The sequence below is a fragment of the Argiope bruennichi genome, chromosome 8, assembly GCF_947563725.1.
Source record: "Argiope bruennichi chromosome 8, qqArgBrue1.1, whole genome shotgun sequence".
NCBI classification, from domain to species: Eukaryota; Metazoa; Arthropoda; class Arachnida; order Araneae; family Araneidae; genus Argiope; species Argiope bruennichi.
The window spans coordinates 94,894,661-94,905,710 of NC_079158.1; positions in this window are offsets into that span (position 1 = coordinate 94,894,661).

Genomic DNA, 11,050 nt, shown 5'->3' on the forward strand with positions numbered 1-11,050 from the left:
GATTCAGCTCATCAGTATGAAAGCTTCAAAATAATTCCTGGATGAAATATATTATCGGAACAACTTTCGCTCAGCGCTTGAGCTCAGATTGCACCAATTATATTAAGGATGTTTACCGCTTTTATTTTTGGGGATAATTGTCATTAATAAACTTGTGTTTTATCTATTGTAATTTTAGTTTACAATAAGACGCAAAGTGATTCAATATTTAGATATATTTTCCCCTTATTTGTAGAACTTAAGATAGACAAAGGAAAAGAAATTCATTACTGGAAAAGATAATTTTGTTCTCAATAAACTTTTTTTTTGTTCGAAGTAATAACAAACAAAGATAAAGTATTATATTTATTAAAATATTCAAACTCAAGATTTTGACGAATCTTGTTGTTGTTGTTTCTAATGGCACTTTTCAAAGACAGCCCACTGACTTTAGAAGTCAGTGATTTTAAGCCCCAAGCGTGCGTCTCTTGTTTTTTTAGTAGCGCTATCTAGGGCCAAGAGTACAATTTAGCAACACATGTCAAAACCCTTTTTACATGGCGGACTTCATTCATGCATTTCACTCATCCACAGATAGTAATTTAGACCTGAATCAGAGAACGATCACCCCTGATCCAGTACCCTCAGTGGTATTACTCTTTGGAGGATTTGGTGACCACGACAGTTTTATACTTGCGCCAGCCACCCCACACACGAGGAGTCTTCGATCAACGGGATTCGATCTCGTAACCCTAGGGACGCAAATCCAACGCCCCACCAACCATGCCCTTTGACGAATCATTACTGCATGAGTCCGAAAAATGCCTTTATGTTTTTATATCTGTCTGTCTGTGAATAAAATAGCTTAAAAACGCTTTGAATAGACGGATGGAATTTGGTATGTGGTCCTTTCATTAAATTTGTAAGTTTCTATCGAATTTTGAGCGAAGTCTATTCAAAGATGATCTGTCTGATGTAAGTTAACACGATAATAACAAAACAACGAGAATTAGATGGAAAAAATTTGGTACACAGATTTAACATCTAAATCGGAAACACTTAACAAATTTAGAATTAAGCATGACAAGAAGCTGACCATCTGTCGGGCACGCATTTTCACAATTATATAAACGTGATTATTTTAAAACGCATTGACTTAAACATACGGAATTTTACATGGGATTTAGTGACTACGAATGTAGTTCTCTGTCAAATTTTATTTTCAATTAGTCTGGAAAAAGATGTCGAAATACGTATTCTGTGTTCTGCTGCTTATGCATTAATCGCATCCGGGCGATTAATCGTCAAAAAAAATTTGGAAGGATCATAATCACACCGGCTGTTTTAACTCGCATTCTGATAGCTGTACAGATAGGCCATCTTTTAATGGACTTCGTTCAAAATTCGATAGAAATCGACAAATTTAATGAAAGAACCAAAATTCATTCAAATCATATTCCAAATTCTATTCAAAGATTTAGTTATCATATACATAGATAGATAGATCTAAATCCTTAAATATGTTTTTGTAGCTATTGTTCACCAATAGCATTGGTTAATAATAAACAAAAACATTTATTAGTGAGTAAACGAGGAAATTTAAAAAAAAAAAAAAAATCCATTCGTGGTTGTTATAAGGCCGCGGTGGCCTGGTGGTAAGGTCTCGGCTAGTGAGCCGTAGGGTTTCAGGTTCGAGACCCGATTACATTGAAGAACCGTCGTGTAAGGGGGTCTGTTGCACGTTAAATCCGTCATGCCAAACGCACTCCCGCTGGTGTGGAGAGGGGGATGCCAGCACAGGTGTCAGCCTCGTCATCTGACCGCGGTTCAAAATGACGAGGACCGTCCCAAAATAGCCCTAGTGTTGCTTTACAACGGGACGTTAATATAACTAAACTAAACTAATCCTGATTTTTATAATATGAAGCGCACTTCCCTGCACCAGTCTGATGTCCATCAAAAAAGAGGGGAGCGCGCGTCTCTCCACCCGACTGCATCATTTATTTATTTTATGAACTTTATTTTTTAATAATTGGCTTTTATCAAAAGTCTTCTTCTTAGAGTTTTATATATATATATATATATATAAGAGTAGGATTTGTACACCAATAATTTAATACAAATTAACAAAATGTAGTTAGATAGAATTTTTATTTCTGCAAACTATTGTAAGAGAAAAAGGATTAGGTAAGTATATCGAATGTCAGAAAAAATAATTGTAAATGAAGAATTCATGAATGGAATGGAACAAAATAATATTGAAGAAGGAAAGATATTCGAAATGGGAAATACCTCTTATCTCGCGTTCTTATTTTAATGCTGATTCAAATCAAGTCTTCAGTATTTTGACACATCTTAAGACCTGTGAGATGGGGGGGAAAATACTCTATTGTGTAGCAACTAACGAAAGAATCTGCCAATAGTGACTCTTCTATAATGGTAGAGATAGGACAGCTAGTTCTTCCCTTTGCATTATTCGATAACTAAATTTTTTGCCTCAACTTTCTTTTTCCATAAGCAATTTTTCAAAGTTGGGAAAGTTCGCAATTATAAAAAAAAAGTATTTTTATACTAAAAAGTATTGATGTTTTAAATATTTTTTGCTCAATTTTGTAATGTACTGTTAATTCTATTGTTAATTAGGGATAAACCATGCAAAACCAGAATTTTTTAAATTGTTAAGTGGCAAGCTGAAGATTTAAGAATTGCAAAAGGCAAAAGCTATTTATATTTGCATGTCGATCAATGATCATGGGGATGAAAGCTTGAAATGGCTTGGTTCAGGAAGATGGCTGAAGAACATTATGTATTCTATCCACCGGTTCAAATCCTGATTCAAAAATTAAAATGTTATGTGATTTAGCAAAGAATTGCTAGCTGCTATCAGATTGGGTATTTTCTTTTCCACACCTAGCGAAATTCAAAATTGGGTCAACTTCCCTTGAAAGTTCTCTTGGAAGGTAAAATGCTCATCAAGTGATAACTTGGTATTTCAAGGTTGTTTTTCCTAATAAATGCCATTCTTTATCAAATATCCTTGGCATGCTATGCTAGACCAAGTAGGATTCGAATAATCAGCACATTTGCATAGAAATGGAAGAAGAGAAAATGTTTTCCATCGATTGCATCCTGTGAATAGATCTGTATTCAAGTAAATTTCAAAAGAGAAGTTTTTAATTATTTCTAAATCTGTATTTTAACGATATTAATGCATTGACACTATAAAAGCGAATTATCTACGTAATAATTAAATAAAATTATGCTTTTTTCTGTATCTTTTATCATCATAATTTTTGAATAAAACTATTCATTTTTAAAAATTTTCTTCACATCATAATAAAAATAGTACTCTAAATGAGTTAATTATAATTTTGAATACATTCACATATGATTCAAAGATTTTTAACTCAATAAGCAATTTCATTTGCTGTTGTTCATAATTCTTTCTGAAATTCATTTAACTGGACAAAAGGAATTTTATTTAAAGATCATAAATTCAACAAACAAAAACCTCTAGTAAATATGATAAAAAGAGTAATTCTTGTATTAGACAAAAGTAAATCGATTGACTGTGCTGTATTAGGCCCATAAGAGGCTTTTAAAGCAAGTCTCTGGATTCTATTTATAATTGGTCTTAATTTAATTTCTACATAATCAGTTTTAAGTAGTAAATTTTGATAAAATGAAATATTAGAACATTAAATTGTGGATCACTTCTAACAGACTTGGTTTCAGTATATCGCAATACAAAAAAAATTAATTTAAAATTAATATTTAAATTTTAGTACAATATAAATATTATGTAGTTATAAAACTGAGTATTTTCAAATTTCCACAGTTTTACTTCTCGTATTTGAATTATAAAAGAGAAAATATTGTAATCGTCAAAAAATTCAAACTCGAGATTTTGATGAATCTTGTTTCATCCCATTTTTGGAATTATTTATGTCAGTCTGTGAACTAGGTTGATGAAATTTGTTATATAGAGTCGTGAAAATTTGCAAATTTCTATTATAGCTTGAATGATATCCATTCTGTAGAAGTGTATCTGTCTGGCCGCTTGGATACAAAGTAACACGATTACTTCAAAACGAAAGGAACTAATTAAATAAAAATTAACACATATATTTATCATCTAAATTTGCATCAGTTTGGATACTAAATCCTTGAAAGGCTGACAGTCGATCGATCTGAACTCCTGAATGCATGTAAAGCCGATAAACCAAAGAATACAGGGTGATTCATGAAGAAGTATACCGTTTCTATGCCTATAAATAAAGAACAGAATAAGATATAATATGTCGCCTGTAACAGAATTCTATGGGGATATTTCACTTTTTTTTTTAGTAACAGTCGCTTATGTTCTATATGTGACCTCTTAGAAGAGCCCGTATGCTTTCTTTCTAGACACTGAAAAGAACAAATTTACCTATATGGAATCTCGCATGTGTTGCACTGTAAATTTCTGATTCTCTCTTCCCCAAAAGGGGAATTTTGTACTTGCGTACCTTCTTATTGACATGAAATGTCGCTTCATGAATGAAAACTAAGTGATCTGCAAAATCATTATTTTCAAAATGAAAATGCACATGGCACAAAATTTAAAACGCTTTGTTTGTCAAAATCATTCAGATTTTGCAATACTTGCAGTTTGTATGGAATCATTTTCAGCTTCTTTCTCGAAATTCTCCAGACGGTGGGTTGAGAAATCTGCACTTCACGTTTCACTCTCTGCGTTAATTTTTCCGGGTTTAATTGAATGACAACTTCTTGCGACATAGTCAGTCGTCTACCTCGGGCACAAACAGCCCGTAGTTTTAAATTTTTCATGCAATTGATAGATAGATTTTCTAATTAGAACTTCTTTTCCGAATTGTGATAGAAAATGCCATTGCATAATAGTTATGGATTCCGCTTTGCTAAATTGCAGACTTCCGTTTTGCTAAAAAACGTCTTCTCCACTGCAGACGTCGCCATTTCGACTCACTAGTCACATGATAAACATGCTATTACCTTTATAACATCTGTCAAGGGCGAGACACAAACTTTAAGAGTACATTTATCTTAAGATTCCCTAACGTATTTCATGTCTTTGTTACTGTTTTACAGCATCTGGAATGTGTATACTTCTTTATGAATATAATAATTAAGGAGAATAAAATTTGATCAATAGTTTTAGCATCCAAATTGTCTATTCTTATTAAACTTTCATCAGCATTCAAAGGGTTGACCATCTGTCGGTCTCTAATTTCGCATACATGCAAGAGCAAAATCTAGAAAATACAATGCTCTGAATGAATGAATTTGATATAAAATTTGGTGTATAGTCTTGAAATAACAGCTATAGTTTTATGTCAAATTGTGGTTTCGGTTTGTATGAAAAAGGGTATTCAAAAGGCAAATATTCTTTTATGACGCTTGTATTTTAACCACATGCCAATGAATAATTAGAAAAAAAATATGGCCAAAGATCCCTCTCTGCATTCAGCAGAAATGTTAGATTCAAGCTATCGATATTTCATAATTATTGTCTGCCAGCGCCATGCATTTATTTCACAAGTAGCAATTTTCTCTACGTACACACTCGCACTGAGAAGCCCATAACTCGCATGTGTGTAAATTTGAAAATAAAAATATGAGCACTTCTGGCACTTATATTCTTGTCGAAGGCCCACAATTTTATGCGATTTGAGGATTGGAGATGAGTTAACACGTTAAAGTTTTGGGGAAACCATTCATGTTTGTTTTTGAACTATAAATCAATGTTATATAAAACTTATAAAAATAAATTAGAATTTTCATTTGAATAGTGACCCAAAATTTAAACGATGCTTCATTTTAATTTAAATAAATTCGGATTAAGGACGGTTATAAATTCAATGAAAGTACAAAATTAAATTACTCGCGAAATTACCTCAAAAAAATCTTGAGGTTCATGTTCCCTTTAAAACTGAGAAGTCCGCAGGCAATTGTAAACTTTGGTATTTGATAATTGGACTCTGCTTAAAGATGTTATATAAATATAAGTAATATCAATTCAATGAAAGTACAAAATTAAATTACTCGTGAAAATGTCTCAAAAAAATATCTTGAGTCTCATGTTCCCCTTAAAAAAAAGAGAGGACCGCTGGCAATTGCACAGTTTACCTATTAGACAATTTGAATTTGCTATTAAAGTTATATGAATGTAATTAATACAAATTCAATGAAAGTACAATTTAATTACTCTGAAAATGCTGCAAACAAATTTCTTGGGAATCGTACTCGCATTAAAATTGAGAGGTCCGTAAGCAATTGCAAACTTTGCCGATTTAATAATCCGGCTCTGACTATTAAAGTTATATAAATATAAAAACCTGATTTAAAAGAAGAATAAATTTACATGATTATGCATTGCATGGAAAAATAACACATCTTTATTCACCATCATTTTGCTCCGCTCATAAGCTTTTTATTGCAATATGCGCTAATCTATAAAGCATCTATCTATATTTCGATGGATATCTAAATAATGATATATATATACATCGTTTAAAAAAACATCCTACAGCCTTAATGTTTCTTGATAATAAAAAGTCTTTAATTGTGGACCTACAATTTACTGCAAATGCTGAAATATTTAACGGAAGAAAAAAACGTTTGAATTTACATGGTGATTGAGTCATTTGCTCTAAATTGTAAAAGAATTTTATTCTTAAAAAATTTTCTACAAAAAGATGTTTTATCTGCGTGAACGCAAAATATTTAAAATCTCCCGGAATTTACTGCAAATGCAATAATATTTAACGAAAGAAAAAGAAAACCGTTTGAATTTATATGGTGATTCCTTTGTTCTAAATTGTGAGAGAATTTTATTCTTAAAAATTTTTCTACAAAAAAATGTTTTTATCTGCATGAACGCAAAATTTTTAAAATCTCCCTCAATTTACTGTAAATGCAATAATATTTAACGGAAGAAAAAAAAAACGTCTGAATTTATATGATGATTCCTTTGCTCTAAATTGTGAAATAATTTTATTCTTAAAAATTTTTCTATAAAAAGATGTTTTTACCTGCGTGAAGCAAAATTTTTAAAATCGCCAGCAATTTACTGCAAATGCAATAATATTTCACGAAAGAAAAAAAATCTTTGAAATTTGATCCCTTTGCTTTAAATTATGAAAAAGTTTTATTTTTAAAAATTTTTCTACTAAAAGATGCTTTTATCTGCTTGAATGCACAATTTTTAAAATTTCTCCTAATACAATTGCAACCCGTTATGGCAAAATAAAGAATGCCGAAAGGTGACAAAAAAAAAGCGCCATTAAACAATGACGTGCGGCGGAATTTCGGAAGCCACACGCGAAGGTGAGCGGCCATTGATAAAACTTTTTTCGGGTGGCGGCATTTACAGAAAAGGCAGGCAGGAAGAATCCAGCTTCACTATTCCATTGCAAAACCCATCTTTTGGTGAACGGAGCTTGCGTCTCTCCGTTGCCATGGCGACACTGACGTCATTCACAGAGCGCTCATATCCATGTGTCCGGGTCCGGCCAACAGTTGTTTGCATCTCCTGTAGGCTCTAAGCGGACCAAAGCTAATTCAAGTTCGGAACACCCTGTAAATTGAGGGAGCCCTGCTAGCAAAGGATACTCCGCCCTGCAAGTGGCTGTGCACTTGTTTTTGGCATCACCAGCATGAATGCACAAGGAGCCGTATTTTTTGCAGTATCGGGAAATACATGCATGCCCTTCTACTGGTGAAAGTGCAGGTGGGGGCGTGAGGGGTGAGGGGGAGCGAGGGGGCGAGGGGTGTTGTTCCAGAGAAAGGGCCCCTCAAGACGGGCGAACCGGAAGGGGTCCCCGGGGCCACGTGGCCTTATCCCCACTGCAGCAAAGAAGATGGGGAGAAAACGCAAGAGCAAAGCACTATCGAAGAGGATATACCACAGGATGAGAGGTGAGGATAAAAAAAGAATTACCAATTTTTATGAAATATTTTGCATTTTGTTATGTAATTTTTTGAATGATTATTTTGTAGTGCTTGCTTGATTTTACTTGCAATAAATAGTATCCGATCTTTTTTAATGTTTAAATGAAGTTTGCATTTCTTTAAATTGATTTCACTTAGATGTAATTTCTGCAAATGTTGATTTGAAATGGTAAGTTGTAACAGTAAATATAATATGAACTAAGATGCATTTTAAAGTTTTTGCATTAAGTTATTTTTTTTTTTTTTTGTACAGTTACTTTTTTTTCCTAATTTATCAAAATGATGTGCATATTAAATACATTTCTTGAATCTTTGTATTGTGAAATCTGCATAATTCCCGACAAATAAAATAAGGTCCACATAAATTGCTAGTGCATTTGTTATTTTTGTGCATAAATTATAAATAATGTGAGTTTTGTTTGGATTTCAGTGCCTATTTATATTTTAATGAGCTTAAAAAATAGTGGTAATTATTTATATTTTTATAAACAATTTTAATAGCGTACACTTTTACATGCTTCCGCTGCAAAGACTTGGGCACAAAGATTATAATTTAAAAATTATTGTCTTTACTTATTTTTATAATAATTTGAATATGTAACATGAATGTTATCGAACTTTAAAAATATATTTAGCTTCATAATACATGTATTTCTTCTTATTCCTGGAGAAAGCTAATTTTGGGGGTACAAATATTTACTGGAAAGGAAATTTCCAACTTCAAATATTGCTTGAAAGTCGCAAAAATACGTTACAAAAATAAATGGATTTTTTTAGATTTTTGTTTTTACGCTAATCTTGCTCAAAGAAAAAAAAAAGAAGAAAATATTTGAAGAAATATGAATTGCATGACTTACGTGATATTTCTCTCTTAAAAAGTTAATTTTACAATAAAATCAAATTTTGAAAAAAGCGGAATTATAAAAAATAAAAAAAAAATGAAAAAATATTGCTTTGCATTACTATTTTTAGAAGGAAAAAAAAAAGAAAATTATTAAATCAGCAATCGTTCATATTATTTTAAAATAAAATTACAATAATTTTATATTTTATAAGATCTTGTAAATTTTTTTTCTAATATCCTAAAGTAAATTGCATTTCGTTTAATTTAGACACTACTATTTCATATATTTTAATAATAGATTTTTTGAAATTTTTTTATTATTTGCAATGCTTTACTATGTATAATTTTATTATTCACATAAAATTTCTGAAATGATTTTTGCAAAGTAATTTGTAACTTGCTATTACTGGAAAACAAGATATTTTCGAGCATAATTTAAAGAGCAATGTCTATAATAGTTTAATTTCTGTGGAAGCCTTGCGAATTATATTTATTTTTCATAGGCAATGGCCCTTTGGTAATTCCGAAATGCCATTGAAACACAGAATTTGTTTTGATCCGTCTCTATTTGGTAAATTTCTTCTATGACGTCAGCTCCCCGAGCAATGACGTCGACTTACAGGAAACGCCCTCCATTCCCGGACTTTTTTGAAAACATCATAGGCTGGGCCTTGAATTGAAAATTAGCGTAAAGAACATAAAAGATAAAAAAATAAAAAATAGAAATGACAAAAAAATGTATTTTGACATTTAATGTCAGAGGTTTTGTTTTTCGAACTTTTAAGCGAGAAGTAGCAAAAAATTTTAATTTAAAATGGAAGAGAACTATGTTTTAGAAACTGTGGGTATTGACTCACACATAATAATAAGAAATTCAAAATGATAGAAATATATGCACATAATTTTTATTTTTATTTTCGAATGAATTTTTTCTTTCATATCATGTTTAAAATTTCAATAATTTTCAAAACAAATCTTTGTCTTATGTCTTTGTATTAATTTATAATAGAATATGAAACTGTGGTCGAAAACTGCAAGCGACATTTTCTGCAGTAATGAGTACTTTTGTGTTTTTCTTTCAGTTCGTCACTTTCTGTAAATCAAAATGATAAAGAAATCTTCTTGGTATTAAAAATTTCAATCAAGTTTAGTAATCAGTTGAAATTGAATTGAATTGAATTAATGAACGATTCATTTTCATGCTTCATTTTAATTATGGTGCAGTGAAAAAAATTCTGCTTAAAAGAGGCTCCAAAATAAAATGCTGAATAATCCCTCAACCAAAAAAAATCCATGCGACATGAAATATTGTCGCATGGATTCTAAAATCAGAATCCGTTCGACAATATTTCATGAAAAATTGCATAAAATTTCTAGAAAAAATTCTTACGTTTTTAGAAAATTATCTAGAAAATTCTTCTTCAAATAAATAAGTTTTTTTATTTAACATTTGTTACCAGTTTTTATTATAATTCCATAAAATGAGGGGGGGGGGGGGAAATTTAGCTTCAGAATTGAATGAAAACTGCGAAATCAATTTGCAGTTAACTGATGTGCAAAATATTATATACTTTTGTAAACAGTTTTGAAATGTAAATGGCTTTACTGCTTTGGATTATGAAGGATTATTTTAGCAAAATAACCAGCAGAAAAACTTCATTTTGAGTAGGTATACGTATTAATAGTAAATTATTTTATATTAAGAGGCTGTGACTTCTGCTCTCTAATATTAATAAATTACAAGAGGATTGCTTAACAATCCTCTCATGTTTGCTATGAATTCTTGCTTGATTTACTCGCAAAAATTGAAATATTGGATGTCTGATCACAATTATTATGCGAAAAAATTATGTTTGAACTTTATTGAAATAATTTCAAACCTTTAACTTAAACCAGAATCCAGCAATGAAATAATGCAATCCATCAATTGATGTAGATGCTGCCATGTCCTGTAACTAAATATCGTGATTTTGGGAGCTTCACGAAAGAAATATTTATATGAAATGCAAAAAATCTAATTTTAATATTTTTTATTAATGATTTTCCGATTTTTTATCATTAACAAAAGGAAAAAGCAATAAGAATTTTTCCGGAATTTAGTTTTACTTAATTTTATTTATTACTTTGCATTCATTGAATTCTTTAGACAAAATGATTCATAGACAAAAATTTCTATGCATTTAAAAGTTTTAAAGAAAAAAAATTTATATGCATTATCCTCTTTACAGGCACTCAATTGTAGAAACATTTAAAAAA